This window comes from Danio rerio, chromosome 3 (genome assembly GCF_049306965.1).
Source record: "Danio rerio strain Tuebingen ecotype United States chromosome 3, GRCz12tu, whole genome shotgun sequence".
Lineage (NCBI taxonomy): Eukaryota > Metazoa > Chordata > Actinopteri > Cypriniformes > Danionidae > Danio > Danio rerio.
In genome coordinates, this window is record NC_133178.1 from 32,401,086 (window position 1) to 32,427,094 (window position 26,009).

The 26,009-nt window shown below is 35.7% G+C and overlaps 1 protein-coding gene and 2 long non-coding RNA genes across 4 annotated transcripts in view; 2 read left to right on the plus strand and 1 right to left on the minus strand.

The window, feature by feature from the left end:
- The window catches only part of elfn2b (extracellular leucine-rich repeat and fibronectin type III domain containing 2b), a 169,820-nt gene that overhangs the window by 20,593 nt on the left and 123,218 nt on the right, over nucleotides 1-26,009 (minus strand). Inside the window, exon 3 of one of the 2 annotated variants that reach the window (XM_068219140.2) lies at nucleotides 20,215-20,289. The exons of the other annotated variant lie outside the window; for it this stretch is intronic. The gene's annotated coding sequence lies outside the window, so the exon portion shown is untranslated. The remainder of the gene's footprint in view (nucleotides 1-20,214; nucleotides 20,290-26,009) is intronic. 2 annotated transcript variants of the gene reach the window in all.
- On the plus strand, nucleotides 10,384-13,184 carry LOC141381355 (uncharacterized). The gene is made up of 6 exons (XR_012401355.1): nucleotides 10,384-10,439; nucleotides 10,757-10,863; nucleotides 11,707-11,833; nucleotides 12,009-12,094; nucleotides 12,429-12,471; nucleotides 12,569-13,184. It is a non-coding gene; the product is annotated as an uncharacterized lncRNA (long non-coding RNA).
- Nucleotides 13,940-16,740, plus strand: LOC141381356 (uncharacterized). Its single transcript, XR_012401356.1, has 6 exons — nucleotides 13,940-13,995; nucleotides 14,313-14,419; nucleotides 15,263-15,389; nucleotides 15,565-15,650; nucleotides 15,985-16,027; nucleotides 16,125-16,740. It is a non-coding gene; the product is annotated as an uncharacterized lncRNA (long non-coding RNA).

The window sequence follows — 26,009 nt, forward strand, 5'->3', positions numbered from 1 at the left end:
TGTGTGTGTGTGTGTGTGTGTGTGTGTGTGTGTGTGTGTGCGTGCGTGCGTGTTTGGGAGGAGGGGGGCGCCAATGGATAAGTTGTGTCAAAAGGGAGGCTCACTGTCTTAGACTTTGAAAAACCCTGCACTATACCAACACACAGATCTGTCCAAACAGCTTGAAAAGTAGATTTTTTACCATAGGTGCCCTTTATTATGCATGCCTCAGGCTGTGCTTGATAAGCCATACGTTTTCTAGTGATACAACGCTGATCATTTTCCTCCCTTAGTTATTTTAAGCAAATATTTTACTTACTATGTATGTGGGACTTAAAAATGATTTTGAAAAAGCGAGCCCCAAATTGTTTACCGTGCATTACTGGGCAACGGCAGCACAAGACATGTTTCAATATTGCCTCAGGATGCATTACACATGTATTCATCTCCACTCCAAAGAGACAATGGTATGTTTAGTAATATATTTTGATCATTCTATCATGTTAAATATACAATTTAATGCGTATGTTTCAACAAACACATGTAAACTGCTGAATCAAGCCAAATCACTCAGCTCAACTGTCTTATGTTCATGCAGAGCTTGTTACTAAGCTACAATAGCTTCAAAACACAACTCTATACACCTCCATCACTCTCTTTTGTCAAGTTTAATTATAGTTTAGCCTTCATCCACAACAGATCTGGTGAGCAAAATAGTGTGTGTGTGTGTGTGTGTGTGTGTGTGTGTGTGTGTGTGTGTGTGTGTGTGTGTGTGTGTGTGTGTGTCTGCAAGAGTGGCACGTCAGAAAAGAGCTCATTAATAATCATGACACAAACTATATATGGTCAATTTTGGACAGAGTAAAACAGAAGCTTATTAAACTGGTTTTTAACTTACTAAAACCATGAACCTACTATGTAGATATCAGATTACAATTTAACTTATTAAACCAATGCAGTATGGCACATTTAATGCTATTTGAGTCATTAACAATCTGTTTGTTTTGTCAGAATTAATGATGGATTTTTTTTATTACCAAACCATCCACTCTACAGCTACTCATAGTTAATGATGATTAATAAAGCAAATGAAAATTGATAAATATAAAAATTAATAGAAATAAAGTGTGAAACGGAAAGATGAATAAGCATTGATTTGATCATTTACATAAAACCTACCCTGTTTAGATGGTTTAGATATCAAATATTTCTTACAGTGAGCTTGAAAGCAATTATCTTGTTCACAAATTAGAAACTACTTGAGTAAGTACTTGAACATGTTTTTTTTATAAAATGCAAAAGAACAAAACGTATGATAGTATGCTTAGGAATGTAAATAAATAGTTTTACAAAATTAAATAAACATATTCAAGTAAAAATGCATGTGCCAACCACATGATTTCTAAGATGTAAATGCAAACATCTATGCATTCAAAGGTTAATACTGAGTATATACTTACTACTGTAAATGTCCAAGCTGACAAAAATGCACACTTATCATTGGCTGTTTAGACTGGATAAATTCTCTATTATAAGCACACTAATGGAAAACTATTCATAAGCAATGAACTACACTGTGTCTGATCTTGCCTAGGGCACTTTATGAAGCAGTTGCCATTGGGAAAAAGAAAATGCATGATGCCTCTGACTGATACGAAGTACAGTAACAAATTCTGCATTTGATCTTCTGTGGCTGTAGTAAAAAAAATCCATGGCTAACCAAGCAAACTGATGCCTCACACACACATAGCCGAGCACTAAGCCGTGTCTATCTCCTAAGGAAAGGGGCTGTTCGCGGGATGGCTGCCCGCTCTATTGAGACAACCCCTTCTGTGGAGAGCTTTGGCCTAGCAGGGGAATCCAGACGCCAGGGATGAGACCGGGGCAACACTCACTGCCACATGAGACAGACGGAAGAGAATGGATAAAGAAGAAAATGAGTTCTGCATGTCCCATCATGCCTCGCTAAAGGACGGAGCTCTGTGACCCAGTTCCCAGCATCTCAGGTGCCCACAGAGAGAGACGAGGAATGTCCCAAATCCTGCATTTAACTGCACCAGAGAGTTTTTAGCATACATTCCTGCCCTTCACCTACACTTCATGACACACATGCCTCGCGCTTCACACTCCAGCTCACAACTTTCAGCTCTTCGACTTTGCATTTTCTGTCTGCAGGGCAGTATTTAACTCGTATAATCCAGAAACACTCAGCTCATACCGAAGTAGTTTAGCTTACATAATTCATCCCACAGGGTGAGACTGACAGTAGTTCTTTTACATTTCAAAAATCACAAACTCTTTTCCCACATGCACGACTGCTGGATAGCAGCACCGATTTAATAGCTGCGAATGTCTTGAAAGTCGAGGCCTAGGGGTTTGGTGCTAATGTGGGCGCTTAAGGCTCAAGTTCAACACACACTGACTCATTGTCAGCGTTGACCCTGTCATTTCTGTGTGTGCCCATTCATAAAAATGCCAAAGAACTAAAATCAGTGATGACAATGATGATGACAAATCTGAAGTTCCTTCACATTTCCAGATACTCACGGCCCTTAAATTTGATCAAGAAACACAAGTATGCATGCTAGGACAATAGCTGATAATTTTTTAAAGAAACATTAACTCAACTGTGCACATACAGTGCTCAACATATATAAGTACACCCCTCACCAATCTCTCTTTTACATTCATATTTTTAATAGGAAGCTCTACAATATTATATTTGTGCATACAGTATAGAGTACAGTAGTCAGTACTGAAGCAAAATCTAGAGCTTATCTAACAAAATAACTTAGGATAACAGTCCAAAAATTAGTACACCCAATGTTATAAAAAATTATTAAATACAAATTTTAAAAACAAGAAGAATCGAGAGAAGCATAAAAAAATAAAAAAATCTAAATTTAGTTTTAATATTTTTTTTGCAATATTTTGATTGAATTTAATTGTACTATCTTTCAATTTCTAAATATGTTTGGTGACCAAAATTTTATTGTAATGAATATCTCTGATTAATAAATCTGTTTTGTTTAAATACAACAAAATACTTTGCCTATATTGACTGATAAATAGAGAAAAATATTCATTTTCAAATTGGGCTGTACTCAATGATGCTGAGCACTGTATGGTCCTGCAGTCCAACATTATTGTGTTGATTGCCAAGCACTTGCTTATGCCAATACCAAAACACGTAATGCACATGCACATTGTTTTTTTTTTATCTTTTTTTTAATAGTTTACACAGAGGCAATGATGGCATCATCAAAGACAAAAATAATGTTTTAGGAAAAAGCCAAAACCAATAGAACTTGCTTGGCAATACAGTGCTGCATTATTCGAATCCAGTAACTGTGATGAAGTGAATTTAACAATTGCTACTATCTGACTTATGGTTGCAAAGCGGTGACATTTGAATTTTCAATTCTGATCATCACACTGTGCTCATACCAGCTAATTCTTCCTGTCAATAGCTAAAATAACCCTGCTTTGGTTGTATAACACAGCCCTTTCTCTATTACAAAAAACAAAACAAGCAGCACATGGAGGAGCTGCTCATGCTGGCAAACTCTTCTCACTGACTCAAATTTCATGATCCAGCTTTTCTTTTGTCAATGTTATGGCAACAGTGCAGCGATACCAAATGCTCATTAATGAGAAGATGAACATATAAGAGAGAGAGAAAAATAACAATTAGACTATTTGTGCTACAATGACTATAATATGGTTTTCTTAATATCAGGAATGCAGTCATGCACTTAATACATTGTTTCAAATAGCAGAGAAAGACATATTAACTTTTCAGCAATGATGGCAGTAATATATTTACTGGAAAAGACATTTTTATTACACCTATTAATATGTGTAGATCATAAAATCACGTAATGAGCTAAAGACATTGTTTATATTATATTTACTCACCCTCACCCTGAATTGGTTCAAACCTTTTCCATAAAAAAGAGAAGTTTATTAGGATGTTCATGATGCTCTTTACCATACAGTGAAAATAGAAAAAGATCTAGGACAATAGTGTTTCTCATTTACTGTCATTTGACAGCAGCTTGGACCAATCAAATTAGTAAATAAACATCTGAAAAAAGAAATGAACAATGATAGAATTTTAATTAAATGAACTTCTGTAATTAGCAGAAAGCCATCCTACACTCATTGGAAATATTCTGCCTCTATTTGTGCAAACTTGTAAAAACACAGACAATTTACATCAGGTTTCAGCTGAAATGAATAGGCAGCAGCAAAACAACAAGATTTGTCTTTTTTAGAAAATGCTGATTAGAATGGATAGATAGTCAACGAATGAAGGAATACTTTTGCATAGTTCCTTATAAAATAAATTATGATATAAAACATTTTAAAAGAATTATATGTAAACTAATACATTTTAGAGTTTGCATCAATCACATATATGGCTGTTTTGATATACAGTGTAAAAAAGGTCAGTTAATTAACAGTTACCCTGCATTTTGTGATTTCTGAGTTATACAGTTTGAACTTTGTTTGAACTACTAAAATGTGTACATAACTACCTAAAAACTAGAATAAAAGTCACTCAAGGTCTCAAATGCTATTTGGAAATATAAATATTCCAGTAATGGACAAATAATAATTAACATACATAAATACAACTTGCTCAGAAGCAGAGACAAACAAGGTGAAGCAGCATGGTTGTTTTATATGTATCTCACTTTTGCTTTGTTAAATTATTGGTTAGGTTTTATAGACGGTTTAGTGTAGGTGGTATGTTAATTTAAAACTTGATACAGCATTACCCTTTTAATGCTACTCAACATTAATTTCATTTCTGAACTTCTTTAATAAAAAAATGCTAATAAAACTGCATTTGTATAAAATGCTGCTGGTTTAAAACGTCTTGGTTTTAAACCACTATGAAATGTGCTACAAGCATATTTGAAATTATGGAATGGCATAAAAAGTATGTTAGTTTTTATTTTCTAAATATTTTCAAAAAATTATTTTCATCATTCGGTATTCTATTTAATTTATTTTTAAAATTATTTAAAAAAAAAAAAAGGTGCAAAAATTAGCTTTTATCAACGGTTTAAATTTAAATGACATATGAATGGATTTGCATTTGCAATTTGCGAATTTAAACCTGTTTTGTGTGCTTTAGAACTAACTAGAACAAAACAAGCAGTTCTGTAGAACTAAATGTGCCGTATGAACTGAACTGATTTCACACTGATAATAATCATTCTTGATTATTGCTGGTTTTCTTATTAACCTATTTTTATGCATTTTTATAGTTCTATGGAATATTGTTTAGGCATCAAAGTGTTTTAAACCCAAATATGCAATAGAGAAAATAAGAAATAGCGTATAGTGAACATTTGGACAAAAAAAAAAAAAAAGTGCAGCCGAATGTCCCTAAAGGAAGAGAAGTCAACACAGATAGATGAACAAAAAGACTCTCAGGTCTAGCATTCAGCACAGCTTGAGCCGAAAGCAGCTGTCTGTGTGCATATGAATGTTCTAAGAGAGTTTCTCCTAAATCTGCTTGAGTGTTTTTGAGTGTGCTTACAATCATACTTATGAGTGTGTGTGTGCGCGTTTTTGTGACATATGGACACAAATTTATAAAATGAAATAGGTATGACATAGCTATTACAAGGAGGAAGGGAATTATAAGGAAACAGCACCATGGACAGCAATTTTTTCAACAGGGGCTCACTGGAAATACAATCTCCATTTTGTGAAACCCCAAAAGTGTACTTTAACAAATGTTTGACTGCAATTCTTAGGAAAAATCAATGCTACAGGTCAGAATGATGGCAAAAGCTTTTGTTCCTTTTCACAGTAATGGTATTTACACATTATCAACAAATAAATAATTATTTTCATGACTTTTTCAACTTTTCTGGCATGGTCAGTTTGCTTCGTAGCTCACTTTGTACAGTGTTTGGTTTGAGTTTGGTCAAGCACAGTTTCACAAATGAGATGGAAGCAATGTAAAATCAAGGTAAATCTACATGGTCACAGTGACCTTTTCTCGGATGCTTACTTCTGAAAAAAAAAAACAAAAAAAAACTTTTAGTTGGGTTTAGAGAAGGTTTTAGCTCAGTGGTTCACTATGTGAGCTTCTCGTAGACGTGTACAAAAAGAATGTGTATCTTAAACCATTTGTACCCTAAGTAATGTTAAATGTAGACAACAACCACTGGTAGATTTGTAATCTGAAACGTGCACCAAAACGTACCTTAAGAAACACATTTTACGTTTTGCAAAACGCATGTATTTTCCTATAAGCCTGGGCTGAATGTTTTAAGCCGCTTATAAAACATAGATTTATTTATTTATTTATTTATTTATTTATTTATTTATTTATTTATTTTTTTTTTTTTTTTTGTGAAAGTAAATTTATACAAACTTTACAGTAAGGCGTAGTTGGTGAAGGGTAATAGAAAATGCAGTTTGTACAATAAAAAAACTAATCACTGTGTGTGTGTGTGTGTGTGTGTGTGTGTGCGCGCATGCGTTGATGTTTTTAATTGTGCGTACCTGCGTGGTCGTATTGGCTTGTCTTGTTATCCACAGAGGGCTTTGACAGGGTTAGACTGTAGCTGACTGTCTGTCTAAGGCTCTGCAGGAGAAATACCCGCTATATGTCACTGTCAGGCCTGGCTGCTCTGTCAACCAAGCATCCAACCAATCCAGTCAATATGATCCTATTACAATCCTCACGCTATCGGGCTTAAAGATCATCACATGCATGTAACTCCACTACTGTTCCAGTGCACTATGCTAGCTTTTAAATAGTTCCACATACATGACAGTATGCGGATAATTATATATATTACATTGTCTATAAGGAACATTGTCTTGTAAGTGATATCCTGTAATTAGAAGACCGTATGTTATAAAGTAACTTTCATATACTGTAAGTGAGCACTTGCATTGAGATAAGAACCATGAATTAAAGCAAGACACAGGGGCCTTGTTCTTTCGCTTACACTTATTTTAAGGATTTTTAGAAATCTTAGACTGGGGGTATTTAGGTATTTAGATGCCCCTGGATCATAGCTTTAGACCCAACATTCATTAACAAAGAGTTGTAAATAGGAAACTTTATTGCTCCCATAAGCTTTGATTCAAAAGCATATAAATATGTATTAACTACTATAAATAGCTATTTAATTTTTTTTCAAGTGGGTTCAGAAGCTTTTCCTCTGTGTTTTGTGCTGATAAATACTTTATAATCTCTACTAAATGCAGTTTTGGAAGAATGTCGCTCTCAAGAGACATTTGACTTGGATGACAAAGTGCTCCCGCCATGAGAGCAGTCTGGCTGCAGTGCAATCTGAACTGCATGCAATGCTTTTTGATGGGCTCACCTAACCCTACCCCTAACCCTAGCCCCCACAGTGATGTCACTAGCTCTAATGAGTGCATTGTGCCTGACATTGCATCTTTGAGAGATGCAATATCAGCTTGCAACATAAAGGATGCACCCAGATACTACTGGGTGCCCTGCCCTTGACAGAAAACAGCTAAGGCCAGTTTTTCAAATAACCACTTACCTGCGGCTATTGTGGAAATACAATAGTTTTATTATCTTGATGAGTGCTCTTGATGCGGTGTTGGTCTAATTTTCATGTTAGATAAGTTCATTTAGGGTACTTACACAATTTTCTGATCTTTATTTTTCAATTTACTTGCAGACGAACACAGCTATTCAAGTCAAGAAGAGTATGTTCATTTAAAAAATGATGTATAAAGTGTTCAATATAAATACATTGGATTTGCTGTTTTTAACAAATTTTCGATAAGATATCAGCAATTCCTAATATAATTGTCAATTTTTTTACACACACACACACACACACACACACACACACGCACACACACACACACACACACACACACACACACACACACGCACACACACACACACACACACACATACATATATATTATTTTATTATTTTTATTATTATTTTATTGTATATAATGTAGCACCATCTATTTATTTTAATATTTATTTGATTGGATACTGTCAATGGATTTTATTAAATGCAACTACAGCAACAAATTTTCAGCAACCCTACTTCAGTATTTAGTGCAAATAATCCTACATTCAAAAAGCATCTTTCAACAATTAAACTCAAATATTTAATACAATATAATATAATATAATATAATATAATATAATATAATATAATATAATATAATATAATATAATATAATATAATATAATATAATATAATATAATATAAAGTAGTGGGTAGCATGTTCACCTCACAGCAAGAAGGTCGCTGGTTCGACCCCAGATTAATAAAGGGACTAAGCCGAAAAGAAAATAAATGAATGAATAACATAATATAATCAGATTTTTTACATTTATACTGTTGTACTAATGCATTTAATTAAAACATAAAGTACTTGTGTAATATAATTTGCCTAGAAAACATTTTCGGAGATTTTGTAATATTATAGTTCTCATTAAAATGTTTTATGTTCAAGTTGTGTTGTTATTTCAAGATTCTGATAATTACTGTAAGTTTTATTTTTTATTTATACTACCCATCTTTTATTGATTAATTAATTTAGGTTCATTTCAGTTAGCAAAAACTCTGTGGTTTAACTCCATTAGCATATAAATCATTTCAAAAGTGTCATCAGATCTTTGTTGAAATCATTTCAACTGCGAAGACCGTTTACAATTTGAGAAGTACTAAAAAGGCACTGATGATAAGGGTTTCTGTGTGGTTTAAGCCATTTGGGTCAGCCCAAAGGCTCATAGCTGATTAAATTCGCCGAAAAGTGCTGTGAAAATCTATTATTTTAATAACAGCTCTCTCCTGGTGCATTGTTACACATGCTCAAAATGGACTGGAGTCCCTGCAGGAGAGACCATTTAGACACACAGGTTAAAAATGCAATATCTTTTTAAAGTCATAAAACGTTGCAGAGAATTAACGGAAAGAAGCCGAGCAGGGATTCCTTTATCATTCTTTATGATTATTATTGTTCTTTCTTGCTTTTTTCATTATTTACTGTTGCTCACGCTCTTCAATCTATTGTCTACGGCTAATCTGTTTCAGCTTCAGCAATAGAAATTGAATTGTGGCAGAGAGAGAGGCAGTTTGAATGATAGAAGAAAGAGGAAAGAGCCTCCTCCCAGCATCCTTTGCTTCGCTAAGTGATTACTGACCAAGAATGCTAATGAGGAATGAAGGGGTGAGTCACTGCTCTCGTCTACTGAAGCACACGATTATGAGAAAACACGCACACATGCTGGCGCTGACGACAGGTTCCCCCTACACTGCTGAAATATTGGGAAAGCTAGGAGGAAGTACAGTCATTTGTCATGATTCCAGCAGTCAATATACTGCAGTGCGGCCAAACAAATACATATATGTGATTTGTGACTTCTTGTAGGAGTTTTCCAAAATGTGTTGTCAAAATGCTCTTATGCTACTATAATCTGTAATTATCTGTCTTTTAAAAAACAGTAACATTGTTTTACTTTATTACTGTTAGCCATTTTAATATACTTTTAGAATGCAATTTATCATGTCAAAGCTGAATATTCAGCATCTTAAAGACTGCATGAAAGCAAAGTTTACGATGTTTATTTTGCTTGCGCACATTGTTAGTCTTAAAGTGAACAATTTATCTGTGCAAGTAAAAACAAAAACTTTTGCCTCTGCTCGAAACAGTCTTTATCTGGTTTGCTTAATTTAATGTTAGTTTGCTACTTAAAAATGTGAAAAGTGATGTGATTTTTTTATTTACATTTTTTATTTAAAATTAATTGTTGAAAGATAAGAGGAGAAGAGCAAAAAGCTTCGTCCCTATTCAATATTCTGTTTCACTTGTAAATAATCATACTGAAATTAACAACTGCAGAAGCTTGAGGTTTTTCCAGTTCCCTTGTAAAATGCATAGTGTAATCTAAAGCACTACCTTAAATACATCACTGGCTCTTTTGAGTAAAATCGTGCTGAATAAGTTAGCGCTTCATTCCGCGGTGGCAACCCCAGATTAATAAAGGGACTAAGCCGAAAAGAAAATGAATGAATGAATAAAATAATATAATATCATATACTTGCTCCCAGGGTCGTTTATATAGAAGCTGATATTTAGACGCACTGTGTTGATGTTTTGTAACGTCTAATTTTTATGAGGTGAGTTGTTAGCCCTATGCTAAACCCCCAACCTGAAGGGACCAGGACATACACAGCAAATTCATCAGAGTTAAATTCTCGGTGTTAAAGCATTTCAGAGTAAAGTGTTGACGTTAAAGAGTTAGATTTTGATAAATGAATATAATAAGAGTTAGAATTGATTTTATTCAGTGCGAAATCAAGGAGTTATCTTTTCAACACTTGGTGGTGTTATTTCCAACATCCGGGAATTCATGCAGCCCCAGTCACTGAAGAATTTTCCAGACGCCATTTTCCATCTGAGGTTTAGAACAGCAACTGGTGAGTCAAACTACCTAAATGTTGGTATTTTACTGACTTTCTTTAAGGAAATACAGTTGTAAACATATTGTTAAGTTAATAACTTTAGAATGGAGTGACAATTTTAAACTTTTGCGGTTCATTCATGGTCGTTTGTGTATCTAGCTTAACTGCATTACTATTGACATCTTTTCAAGAATGTTTTTATAAATGCTCACGCATACATAGTGCATAAAAACATCAAATGTACATGTTCAACACATTTCTGTCACGTTTAATGCCATTTTGTTCGTTACCCATCTGTAAAATAAAATCGACACTTCTCCTTTAATTCGAAGCAAACTAGCGAGGGAATCCCCGGAGCAGCCTAGCCTACTCTGGCCGGATGCTAACAGCAACACTGGACGGTTTCCATAAGCTCAGGAGAGTTTCTAAAACATATCTGGTGAGTAAATGAACATATGCGTACTTGTAAAAGGCTTCCTGACTAAAACATATGATTGTTTGTTATTCGTGTACGTTAATTTGGTTATTTTAAACACCGCGGCCCTTTTAAACTGGTTCATTCGTGGCCGTCATATAACGTTACAGAAGTCTCCCGGAAGTTGCGGGACTAACGTTAACGTTATCCCGCAAATGCACAGAGACTCCCAGATGCCCAAGTAGATGCCCGCAAATGAATGATAATCTCCCGGAAATCGCGCGTCTCCCGCCCGATCATTAAATACTTTGTACACCCCTCTCCACCGCATCCCTCCCAGCTCTTCAGGTACGTCGCGCGCAAGTCACCCCCACCGCTCTTTAGGTACGTCGCGCGCAACTCATTCCATTGCTCTTCAGGTACTCATCTCTCCCGCTACCTCCCGCAAATCGACTCTGTATCCCCCGAAAATGACTTTTCCCAACTCGGGATGTCTGACGTTAGTAAGTTAGGCTATTTATGTAGTCAGGAACATCTTAGTCAAGCTTTTTCTCCCGTATGATATTGTGCTTTAAACTATAGGCTAAACTTAGCATGTAACGTTACTGTACACAACATTTCCGTTTTATTAAAGACAATTTAGTGCGTTGTAAACAGCCACCTGTCTGTAAAATTAATCAACTGATTCATATTTGAGCAGCCTAATGATGATACAGGTTTGATTTGTAGATTTATTATCAATAATCAACATCTGAATCAAAAGATATCTGAAAAAGTGTGAGGCATACTTTGTGATGTTCATCTCTCTTTTTTATCTGAAGGTTATGCATATGTGTTAGATACTAATTTTTTGTTGTTTTTTAACAGCCACAGTTCTCTATACAATAACACAAGACCCTGTGACAGTGGCTGATTAGAGACGGATGGTGTATTTCCAGAGTTGGTGAAATGACCAAGCACACCTTCTTGGTCATATGTGGTGATAATAATGAAGGTATGTTTGATAAAGTTCTGTATTTGTTTCACATAAGCTGAGAGGGTATTAGAGCATTAGAGAATAACAAATGACATGAAGGTGATAAGTTTTGTATTGTGGGTGAACTGTTACTTAAATAATGTTTTGCTCTTTGCTTTGCACTTTTTCTCTTCTGCTTATCCTAATATTTTAGATTATATTTAGACCTGAAACATCTGCTAGACTCCAGTAAAGGTGGCGTCAATACTGGACCTGAAAGGGCCTAACAAGTTGAATCTGGTAAAGAAACGCGCACGCACGCACACACACACACACGCACACACACACACACGCACACACACACACGCACGCACACGCTTACAGAAAACTGTAAATTTATGAATATTTTTTACACTGTGGCCAATATTTTGGGGAAGTCAGCATCACTAAATGATATAAAAGATTTTGAGCTCCTCTAAATTTTGCTCCAAGTGTTGTGTTAAATTGAGGATTCTGGACTGACAGCTGCCTGTTTTTCCAGTTCTAGTCATAGTGTTTAACCTAATTGTTTTTGTAGATCCAACAGTGATGTATGTGTTTTTTCTACTTTTCCATATCCTGTCACCTCAACTAGCTGGGAGAGTCAAGTTGTGGATCATCATGAAGATTTTCAAAAGGTGAGTTTAGATTTCTTGAATGTTTCATTTACTTTAAATGTTCTTTTAAATATATCATAGAATTTGATTGCAATTTGTTTTCAAACATTTTTCTTAGTCATGCTGGAGTCTTGAAGAGTTCTTAGATGAGCTTCACCCTATATCCGTGCATCAGGAACCACCAGACGAGCGATCAGCAGCTACTACATCGTCATGGATAAAAAGGTCATCCTGTGGCTGGGAAGCACTTCATTCACAGGACATGCTTGATGAGATTTCCTAGCTCCAGTTTGTTTTCACACAAGTTTACAGCATTTATACCTTCATTTAAACTGCTGTGTTTGATATGGAGGACCAAGGAAACACCAGCAGTGAAAGATTTGCACGCCAAGTTGTTTAAAATTTAATTTCAGAAGAAAACTATGCATTCAAAAGAAAACTATGAGTGACGCTATATTGAACTTTCAAATTGCTCTGATGAAACATCAAGTTTGGACCAAAGGACTGAAACAGCCTTTTTGAGCACTGGTCATACATATTCTGTTGATACTGTCTGTACTAATAAAACATTTAAAGCATATTTGACATTGTTGCATTTTAAAATCTGAATGAATTGTTGAAGTGGTGAATGTTTTCAAATAAAATGTTTTTTTCTTTTGTAATTTACAGTCTATTTGACCTTTTTACCATATTTACACTCAAGAGAGTTGAATAAAATAACAATATATTACACCAGGCGGTGTTAAATATAGTTACTTTTTTAACTCTGCCCAGAGTTAAAATTAACCCTTACTTCGGTGTCAATGTGCCAACCCTTTTGAAAGTGTTGATTTAACTCTGTTTTGAGTGGACCCCATGAGACACTTTCAAAGTGTTGAAATTAACACCCATAGAGTTGTTTTGGGTCCCCATATTTTGCTGTGTACACATATACAGTACAGACAATTTAGTTGACCCAATTCACCTATATTGCATGTCTTTGGACTGTGAGCAAAACCCAGAGGAATCCCACACAATCATGGGGAGAACATGCAAACTCCACTCAGAAATGCCAACTGACCCAGCTGGGGACCCAGTTGGGGCTTGAACCAGTGACCTTCTTGCTGTGAGGTGACAGCATTACCCACTGCGCCACCCCATATAATATAATATAATATAATATAATATAATATAATATAATATAATATAATATAATATAATAATGTACTTTTTTCTTCACAAGTAGAACATTAATTATTTTTTGAGCATTTATATACATATACACACACACACATTATATATATATATATATATATACACAGCAAATTCATCAGAGTTAAATTCTCGGTGTTAAAGCATTTCAGAGTAAAGTGTTGACGTTAAAGAGTTAGATTTTGATAAATGAATATAATAAGAGTTAGAATTGATTTTATTCAGTGCGAAATCAAGGAGTTATCTTTTCAACACTTGGTGGTGTTATTTCCAACATCCGGGAATTCATGCAGCCCCAGTCACTGAAGAATTTTCCAGACGCCATTTTCCATCTGAGGTTTAGAACAGCAACTGGTGAGTCAAACTACCTAAATGTTGGTATTTTACTGACTTTCTTTAAGGAAATACAGTTGTAAACATATTGTTAAGTTAATAACTTTAGAATGGAGTGACAATTTTAAACTTTTGCGGTTCATTCATGGTCGTTTGTGTATCTAGCTTAACTGCATTACTATTGACATCTTTTCAAGAATGTTTTTATAAATGCTCACGCATACATAGTGCATAAAAACATCAAATGTACATGTTCAACACATTTCTGTCACGTTTAATGCCATTTTGTTCGTTACCCATCTGTAAAATAAAATCGACACTTCTCCTTTAATTCGAAGCAAACTAGCGAGGGAATCCCCGGAGCAGCCTAGCCTACTCTGGCCGGATGCTAACAGCAACACTGGACGGTTTCCATAAGCTCAGGAGAGTTTCTAAAACATATCTGGTGAGTAAATGAACATATGCGTACTTGTAAAAGGCTTCCTGACTAAAACATATGATTGTTTGTTATTCGTGTACGTTAATTTGGTTATTTTAAACACCGCGGCCCTTTTAAACTGGTTCATTCGTGGCCGTCATATAACGTTACAGAAGTCTCCCGGAAGTTGCGGGACTAACGTTAACGTTATCCCGCAAATGCACAGAGACTCCCAGATGCCCAAGTAGATGCCCGCAAATGAATGATAATCTCCCGGAAATCGCGCGTCTCCCGCCCGATCATTAAATACTTTGTACACCCCTCTCCACCGCATCCCTCCCAGCTCTTCAGGTACGTCGCGCGCAAGTCACCCCCACCGCTCTTTAGGTACGTCGCGCGCAACTCATTCCATTGCTCTTCAGGTACTCATCTCTCCCGCTACCTCCCGCAAATCGACTCTGTATCCCCCGAAAATGACTTTTCCCAACTCGGGATGTCTGACGTTAGTAAGTTAGGCTATTTATGTAGTCAGGAACATCTTAGTCAAGCTTTTTCTCCCGTATGATATTGTGCTTTAAACTATAGGCTAAACTTAGCATGTAACGTTACTGTACACAACATTTCCGTTTTATTAAAGACAATTTAGTGCGTTGTAAACAGCCACCTGTCTGTAAAATTAATCAACTGATTCATATTTGAGCAGCCTAATGATGATACAGGTTTGATTTGTAGATTTATTATCAATAATCAACATCTGAATCAAAAGATATCTGAAAAAGTGTGAGGCATACTTTGTGATGTTCATCTCTCTTTTTTATCTGAAGGTTATGCATATGTGTTAGATACTAATTTTTTGTTGTTTTTTAACAGCCACAGTTCTCTATACAATAACACAAGACCCTGTGACAGTGGCTGATTAGAGACGGATGGTGTATTTCCAGAGTTGGTGAAATGACCAAGCACACCTTCTTGGTCATATGTGGTGATAATAATGAAGGTATGTTTGATAAAGTTCTGTATTTGTTTCACATAAGCTGAGAGGGTATTAGAGCATTAGAGAATAACAAATGACATGAAGGTGATAAGTTTTGTATTGTGGGTGAACTGTTACTTAAATAATGTTTTGCTCTTTGCTTTGCACTTTTTCTCTTCTGCTTATCCTAATATTTTAGATTATATTTAGACCTGAAACATCTGCTAGACTCCAGTAAAGGTGGCGTCAATACTGGACCTGAAAGGGCCTAACAAGTTGAATCTGGTAAAGAAACGCGCACGCACGCACACACACACACACGCACACACACACACACGCACACACACACACGCACGCACACGCTTACAGAAAACTGTAAATTTATGAATATTTTTTACACTGTGGCCAATATTTTGGGGAAGTCAGCATCACTAAATGATATAAAAGATTTTGAGCTCCTCTAAATTTTGCTCCAAGTGTTGTGTTAAATTGAGGATTCTGGACTGACAGCTGCCTGTTTTTCCAGTTCTAGTCATAGTGTTTAACCTAATTGTTTTTGTAGATCCAACAGTGATGTATGTGTTTTTTCTACTTTTCCATATCCTGTCACCTCAACTAGCTGGGAGAGTCAAGTTGTGGATCATCATGAAGATTTTCAAAAGGTGAGTTTAGATTTCTTGAATGTTTCATTTACTTTAAATGTTCTTTTAAATATATCATAGAATTTGATTGCAATTTGTTTTCAAACATTTTTCTTAGTCATGCTGGAGTCTTGAAGAGTTCTTAGATGAGCTTCACCCTATATCCGTGCATCAGGAACCACCAGACGAGCGATCAGCAGCTACTACATCGTCATGGATAAAAAGGTCATCCTGTGGCTGGGAAGCACTTCATTCACAGGACATGCTTGATGAGATTTCCTAGCTCCAGTTTGTTTTCACACAAGTTTACAGCATTTATACCTTCATTTAAACTGCTGTGTTTGATATGGAGGACCAAGGAAACACCAGCAGTGAAAGATTTGCACGCCAAGTTGTTTAAAATTTAATTTCAGAAGAAAACTATGCATTCAAAAGAAAACTATGAGTGACGCTATATTGAACTTTCAAATTGCTCTGATGAAACATCAAGTTTGGACCAAAGGACTGAAACAGCCTTTTTGAGCACTGGTCATACATATTCTGTTGATACTGTCTGTACTAATAAAACATTTAAAGCATATTTGACATTGTTGCATTTTAAAATCTGAATGAATTGTTGAAGTGGTGAATGTTTTCAAATAAAATGTTTTTTTCTTTTGTAATTTACAGTCTATTTGACCTTTTTACCATATTTACACTCAAGAGAGTTGAATAAAATAACAATATATTACACCAGGCGGTGTTAAATATAGTTACTTTTTTAACTCTGCCCAGAGTTAAAATTAACCCTTACTTCGGTGTCAATGTGCCAACCCTTTTGAAAGTGTTGATTTAACTCTGTTTTGAGTGGACCCCATGAGACACTTTCAAAGTGTTGAAATTAACACCCATAGAGTTGTTTTGGGTCCCCATATTTTGCTGTGTATATATATATATATATATATATATATATATATATATATATATATATATATATATATATATATATATATATATATATTTATTTATTTATTTATTTATTTATTTATTTATTTATTTATTTTGTAGTTTTGAAAATGCAACAGCACATACAGTACAGACGAACATACAGACTAAATAAAATGAATGAGTCCTGGCCATTGAGGTATCCTAAAGAAAATCAATGGATCTGTGAAACTGAAAATTACTAACAACAGTATTACCTTCAACCCTCAGTTTCAGCAGATGTTCCTGAGAGCATTTGTGACAGTGTGGAGAACGAGCTTACTGTTGCATATTGACATATGTGTGGGTGCAGACACATGACCATAACAATGCATCATGAAGAGAGTCACTGGAATCAATTTTACTTTACTGTATGTTTAATAGTCAATATGTAATGTGCAGTGGTCCTAAAACGAAACCCTGTGGGACTGTGTGATTATTTTATTTCTCGATAAGTATACATTTTATTTTATTTATACCGTGAATGTGTTATTTTTTACTCTCAAAGTGATGGCAGGATTTCCATCCAATAAATTTGTTTAGCACCAACTAATAGTAGTTTTAACACAATTAAATGCAATTGAGTTGGTCAAATATGATTTTATCAAATAAAAGTTTATATAAATTCATATTTTTATTTAACTTAAACTCAATGTCTGATAATATTATGTATGTCATGTGCCGTACATTTTGAAGTCTCTTAGTTTTATTTGATGTTATCCTAAATTAACTAAAAAGCCATTTTAAGCATATTTTAATATACAGTTGATTGAGACTGATCTCAGAACTATTTTTAGGACAGTTATTGCTGACTGAGCAAAACAACAAACAGCATGGGTGCTTCGGCAAGATGGTCATCTCAAAACTCAAAAAGAATTACATGAAAATCTTCTAAATATTCAAACTAAAGTGAAGATTAAACTCTAATAAGTATTTCTGTTAACTTTAAACTCCTAAGATTAATTTATTGTCAACATTTCCCTCTCTCAATTAAAGCATGCTGGGAACAAAAAATCCCCTAACCTGTTAGTCGGACCAACACAATTCCTTCATGTTGTCCAAAAACAAAACATTTAAGTTAACTTAATAGTTTACAAATTTAAGTGGACTGAACAAAAAATGTCAAAGAAATTACAAGAATTGTGTTGTTTCAGCTCATTTAAAGCTGTTTAAGTCCTGTAATTCCAATCTTGTAATAGTTTGAACAAGCAGCAATAATCATATTTTGAGTGTGACCATTGGCTTGCTTTTTATAAATCACAAATCAAGTACACTGCAATGAGCTTTAATAAAAAGTAATATAAACTAAAAATACAGAGTTTCAAAAGCAGCTGCTCAGTAGCAATGAAGCACAATCACAGCATTTGTTCCTGTGAAACAAAATTTAGGTGTGCAAGAGTGAAAGCGTTCCCTCTCGATCTGTTTTTAACAGCGCCTTCATTTCTTTCTCTCTGCATCAGCATCCACATCTTAAGAGCCCCTTTCTATTCTTCCCATGTCTTCACCTATTTCCCTTCTCCCATTCTGTCTCTCCTCCTTCCCCCTTGAGGCACACAGCACACTCTGATAATGATGGCTCTTATTAATTCTCTTTTCCGTGGTGTATCAGAAAGGCACTGTTCCAGAGGGAGAGCTGAGAGTTGTGCTCTGACTTTGATAGATCGTCGGCTATTAGTGGGTGGATCCCAGCATACAATCCTCCTCTGTGACATGCAAACACACACATACACACACACTGCTACCTGCCATGGAAGTCCAAGCCAATGGCAGACAAGCACAGTGGGGGAATACCTCACTAATCTGTCTGCCACGCATCCCAAACCAAGTGAACAGCGCTGAGCTCTGAATATTTGCCTGATAGCACAGGCGCAGTGACTAATGGCGTATTGAAAATGTATGACGACATTCAGCGATGGAGAAAGAACATGACATAACAGAAACCAAACCCTCACTTTTCTGAGCCAAGGGAGCAATGATGCTGTTACAGATTTATTGGGTTACTTTTGAAATATAATAGGGATTATATGCAGCGAGCTGGTCATTACTGCTAAATAACCTCCAGCGGAACTATTTGGATCCTGATGTGAAGCTTATTACTTTCCAAATAAATGGACATGAGTTGAAATTATTATTTTATTATGTAACACATTTTATCATGAGAAGAAATAAAGTGGAGAGCGAGACAGGAGCAAAGAAACAAATGCAGCTGTGGAGGAAATCAATTATTTGGGCTGACAGTCAATTACACAGTTTCACAGCCATTATGTAAGAGATAACGTACAGTCAGCTAGTTATTATTGTCACTGAATATTTGTTAAGTAAACAAATAGGCAGAGTTAGTTTGAACACTTTATTTTGATTGTCCGTTTGAGTATTAGTAGATTGTCTGCTTAATATCCGTTCATACTGCTCCTTCAACAGACATTTAACTGAATATAAGAAACTTTGCAGGTCAACTTACACTAACCCTTATCCTATAACCCAACCTTAAGTCTTATTATAATGAGAATTAGTTGGCATGTAGATCTAATGTATAAACAAATGACTAATTGTTTGTAACTATGGCCCCGTACATTAATCTCCATTGCAAGTTTGCAGTACGTTTCTTAACAGGCTGCTTATACAAAGTCCTCCAATTTGCTTTAAAAATTTGTCCCAAATTTATCTAACCACCTCCAAGTCTTCACTCCTCTTAACTCATTCTGGTGAGTGACTTTTACAGACGTTACATATAAATCTTTTTTTTTTTTACGCTTCGAACTCACTCAACTTAGGATAAGGAGAGAGAGAGAGAGAGATCATAAAATTAAAGAGAAGACTGAACTCTTTTTTTGAGCAATGTATATAAACCGACTTGCACGTTATCTTAAAACTTAAAAAAGGCCTAAAATGTACAAAACAATCAGTCTGGCAACAAAACAAACTTCAACAATATTACAGTTATACTGAAATCTTAAGAGAACAAGAGTGTCTCACAAATGAAGTAGCATTGTGGGCCATCTGGGTGCTTCAGTACTGCCATAAGGACAGACTGACCTCTGAACAGAATGAGAGAAGGTGATTAAAACAGACAGACTGAGTGAGAAAGAGCAAAAGAATGATTAAAAAAGAGAGGGGGGGGGGGGGGGTTGAGATTTGTAGTGAACGAGTGTGTGTGGGAGATGAGATGTCTCTAAGCAGAATTTTCTCTCTGACTGGAGATGACAGACAGGAAAATGCTCCTCATACCCTGAGGCCACACTCACCAATCAGAGCGACACCGCTGAGGTCAAACGCATTGCCAGCCTTATCGGATCAAAGCTTTGTGGGAAACCTGAACACTGATACAGGAGAGAGAGAGAGAGAGAGAGAGAGAGAGAGAGAGAGAGAGAGAGGAAGATCTTACTGGGGGAATGTGTGTGCTGCTGTGTGTTAGCAGTTCAGTTTGTGCACTCCTGCCACTGTCTGAGAAACCCACAATGACCCGCTCCACTATCTCCAACACACAACTGGAAATCTTTATTTGCAGACTTACTGTTAATATTATCATCATCACCTTTATCCTGTTTTACATATTACAATTAATCTAGAGAGAGAGACAGACAGAGAGAGAGACAGCGAGTACCTTACAATATTTAAACAAGCAATCCCAAATTTTTAGCACATTAAGTTAAGATAAATAGATTCTGTAATCTCGATTTACAATAATACGTTTTACAACTTTTAAGTGGTCATGTGTCAAAAGCATGTTAATGATAGAGAATGGTGATGAGAGAACTGAGAAAACAGGTGGAGGAATTAAAACTTAAAACTTAAGCATAATCAGAGATATGCATAATAAATGTGAGGCTTTTTCAATATTTAGATGTTCAAAATGTGTAAATATATTAATATGAATAGATCGAATAATATTTATATGATTATATAATAAACGATATTATAAAAACATTTATAAAATATTAATAAATAAAATAATATTTATATAGAAATAAATAAATAATATCTAAATGTTATTTACTTATTTATTTTTATTTATTCATTAATATTATTGTTTTTATTATTATATAAAAAATTATTACATTGGAAAAAAGTTTAAACTACTTGTTATAAAGTGTTATATATATATATATATATATATATATATATATATATATATATATATATATATATATATATATATATATATATATATATATATATATATATATATTTTTTTTTTGCAATAAAAAATTTTATTACACTAATAAGAAGTTAATACAACTAATTATTTTGAGTCAAAGGTACTGAAGTTTACTTTATTAAGAAGTTGTGAATACAAGCTGTTTTAAGTTATGCTCACATAAAATCAATACACTACATTACTTAAAAATGTTAAGGCAATTTTCAAAGTAATGTCAACTTATTACATTTTACAGTGTACCAAAAAAAAAAAAAAAAAACGAAAGTAAACCAAAATTATTTTTGAGATGCTGTGGATTGAGATTGGTTCACTTGTTAGTCTACATAAATAAAGTCTTAATGACAATGACAGACTTTAAAAAAAAAAAAAAAAGACAATAAAAAATTTGGTAACACTTTATTTTGATGGTCCATTTGAGTACTAGTAGACTGTCTAGTTAATATCTGTTGATACCGTTACTTTACTTCGACAGACATTTAAAAGCCTATAAGAAACTTTGCAAGTACATGTCAAATTCCCTAACCCTAACCCTAACCCAATTTAACGGTTTACTTCTAGACTAATGAGAATTGGCATGTAGATGCAAAGTAACTTTAACTCAACAAACAGACCATCAAAATTAGGTGTGACCAAAAATCTCAACAACCCAAAACTTTTGAATAGTAGTCAACTTAAAATAATATATTTTTCAGTTTGCATTATGTGAAGTTTAGCTTTAGTTAAAAATCAATATTGTATTTTTAAGCCACACAATCCTTCCTCCTTCACAAACAACAACAACAACAAAAGTTATATAATTGGCAGACCTCCTGCAGTACAGCTTTGGACCCCCTAGGGGCCATGGACTCAGACTGCCTTCAATATTCATAACCTTTTTTTTAGCAGAGACAGCTTCACGTTTGATTGGACAGCCTTCTAAACATAGTCCACAGAAATACAGTGTGTCTAAATGTGTCTGCAGCATACAATATCAGAACCGGTGAGCTGAACTTGAGCTTGATTCCCAATGCATGAAAACAGCTCGCCATGTGTTTCTGCTCTGCAGTCTCATATCACTGAACTGTGTTGGCTCTTTTATTCAGGGGTGATGGTAGAAAACCTGCTAATAAACTAGGGCACTGACTGTCTTCAGGCATAGAGGAGAAAATGAAGAAAACAGAGCAAAGACAGAGATGGGGGGAAGAAGAAAGAAAGGGAGGCAGAACAGAGGAACCAAAACAAGAGAATATAATCAAACTTTAAGTGAAAGACATAAGCTTTATTAAAGGAAGACATCAAACATGAAGACTCAAACTGTTTCCTGCAGTTCTATTGACTAAATGTCAGTGACTGTCCTCAAACACAGATTTTTAATTAACTGCACTCATCAACAGTCTTTCCCAAATACTTTAGCGGATTTCCATATAATAAAACTTGACCAAAATAGCACATTTGGTTTAATGAAAGTTACTGTACATGTGCTTGACAAACTGTCCTTTAAAATGACTTTTTAACATCTTGAGATAGAAAATTTCTGTGCCTGACAATCAGGTTGTCGTGGTCCTAACCTTCGATCACCACACTTTCTACAATGCACTGGCCACTTACAGCTCCCTCTGTGTTTGTTGGGCCTGCAGGAGGATGGTCCCAGGTCGCTCCTTCGGGTTGAGCCCAACCGGGTTCCTTGGTATAAACCAGGCTACCAGGTGCTTACATACAAGCCCCAACCCCAGGTCTGGCTCCAGGGTGGAGCCCCAGAGAGTATGGGAGAGTATGGAACGTGAGATTGAAAGGCGGATTGGAGCAGTGGCAGCAGTAATGTGGTCAATGTATCGGTCCGTTGTTGAAAGAAGACGCTAAGCCGGAAGGCAAAGCTCTTGATTTACCAGTCAATCTACATTCCTACTCTCACCTATGGTCATGAGATTTGGATCACGACCGAAAGGACAAGATCTTGGATACTAGCAGCAGGGCGCACCCTTATAGATAGGTTGAGGAGCTCTGTCACTCGGGTGTAGCTCGGAGTAGAGCCGCTATTCCTTTACATGGAGAGAAGTCAGCTGAGGTGGCTCAGGCATCCTTCTGTTGCCTCTTGAACGCCTACCTAGGGAGGTGTTCCAGGGATGTCACACTGGGAGGAGGCCTCGGGGAAGACCCAGGACATGCTGAAGGGTCTATGTCTCTGGCTGGCCTGGGAACGTTACTGGATCCCCCCGGAAAAGCTGGAGGAAGTGTCTGGGAAGAGGGGTTCTCTCCTAAGACTGTTAACCCTGCGACTCGGCAACGGACTTGGTGGACGAAAATGAGATGAGATGAGATAAAAAAATTGCCAAACATTTTCTGACAGTGTGCAGAAAACCAGACACCTTCTAAACTTAGGTTTTGAGGCTAAGATTCTTCAGAAAAGCAGTTAAACCAAAACAAAAGAACAAAAACGATCCAGTTCAGGGGGAAAAATCATTCAGTTTGCAAACAGTTTGAATTTCGGTCTCTAAGTAGGCCAGAGAAGAATGTGTCAGGAAGAGGACGGGAAAGGAGGGCAGTGTAAAAAGAGAAGATAGAAAGGGAAAGAAGAGAGGATGAAAGAGTAGGAAGCTATAAGAAGAAAAGAGAGCAGATGAGAGATGAGTAACGCCGTGGACTGATGCTGTCCAGCACAAGCAGTGACAACAGGCTACTCTGATCAAGATGCTGGCATTGTGCACACATGAGCTGAATTACACAAAATCATGTCCAGACTGCCATGACTGCCCTAGAAAACTGAGAAATCCTCCTTTGGTGATTACTGTAAAGCAAACAGCAGTTCTTCCGATGTCCTGCTTTGGCCTGAAGAGAGCTGTTAGCATTAGATGACCACATATGCACTCGGACAAAGCTCTGGAAGGGCTTGGTTGATGGCAAAATGTGCTTCACACTGACATGCCTATACACTTAGTGTGTCATTTACCACAAGACACAAAAACGCCAGATGTGAGGTGAGAGGCCAGCAGATGCACTGTCATAATCAGCTTACTGTTTCTTGTTTTCCAGAAGGGGAATCAGTCACTAGAAGACCACGGTTCAAAATGAACACTTGCCAAGCACTAAATATGAGTTAAAACATTTCTTTGGTATGCAAATCAAACAAATAAAAATAAATAATAACTGCCAAACAAAACTGAGCTTCAATTCTTAAAAGTATGTCTCAATCTCAAAGAATACAGACAATGTGTCACTCCTATAGTTTTGAAAGGAAAAAAAATGTGACGATCACTATGGCTGCTCCAGCAAAGGAAGCCCCTCTTTCTACAATCTCAGAAATAAAGGTACACAAGTTGTCACTGGAGTGGTACCTTTTTCAAAGGGTACACCTTTGTACTTAAAGGGTCCATATTGGTGCCTTAAAAGCATATATGAGTATCTAAAAATTTAAGAGGCACACTTTTGTACTTTTTAGGTACTAATATGTACCTTTAAGGTCTTAGTATGGACCATTTGGGTACAAATTTGTACCTTTTGAAAAGGTACCATCCCAGTGACAACGCGTGTACCTTTATTTCTGAGAGTGTAGTATAGGAGTCAATCATCCATTGATAGACTGACAGTACTCTGGGGGAGAATTTGTAGTCTAGTTGTATGTTTTCATGACAGTTTGTGCAGCTTCGTTGTTATGAACCCTCTGGGGTCAGCAAATGCACTGGGATCTTAGCGATTACTTGCTTCACAGACATGGGAATTATATCTACATAAAGCTTGAAATTTCTACTATAAAATGAGCCAGCTACACTTGAAAACAAATGTTCTTTGGTTTTGTAATCTGCATGAAACAAACGTGAGGTACAGTGTGTCACATTTTTAAAATCAATTTCTGTATCTGCTAATCAAACTCAAATCATATGATGGCAACCAATTGATACCCCATAATCTTGTAAACAAAGAGGATCATTGTCATTTTGGGTGGAGACTTGCCATCAGGACTATGTTGGAAATTACTTCAGAAGATCCGTGCAATTACGTAGATGTGTCATTATTCAGAGTATAATATTGTGTAACATGTAAATTACTGATTATTAAGATGGTTACATTTGATTGACAGGATGACATCTGATTGTGTGCTGCAGAAATAGCCATAAATGAGGTTGTGAACATATAATTTTTTGTGTGTGAACTATCCCTTTTAATGTTACACAATGATGTCAATAAACAAAGGATTTAGTAATGCATAGAGAGAATTTTATCCTTATTTTTTATATAGTTTATTTTCAACACTGCACCCTTGCTGTACAGTGAAACCATGCATGACTGCAGCACCAAACAGCACAATATACACAGTCCTGTTGCTGAGTTTTCTATGGAGGAGTTCTTGACAGAGCACTTATTTAGAAAGTGAGATGATGCACCTTCATTCTACCAGCATCTGTTTTGAAAGCCTTTTCACATATGCTGGTATTCCAATGTTTCCAAAGCAACCCATACAGCAGTTATGCCTGAACACACAAACATGTTTGATCGCTTGCAATTAATAGTGCAAACTACCAGCAATATTGGGGGAAAAAAGCCTGTTTTTAAACTCAGCCCAAAACTTAATCTGATGCCTTGATCAGCACTTCTCAAAGAATTCTATCACTTTCTCAAGGCTAAACTTCTAAATGTTCAAATTAATGAAATCTCTGTCATGATTTAATCTTCACAAGATTTTTTAATTTTCTTTTTGTTTGTTTGTACTGGGACAGAAAAAAAGCGCTTCCTTGATATTTTAATAATCAGTCTTATTTGCGCAATACAATTCTTAGAAGTAATAATTAGAAGTCTATTTTATCTTTATGCACTGCTAATCATACCAATCTTATTTACAGAAATACAGAGTTTGACATCAAATGGGTAATGGTGTAAAATATCTATACAATAATATTGCGACGTAGT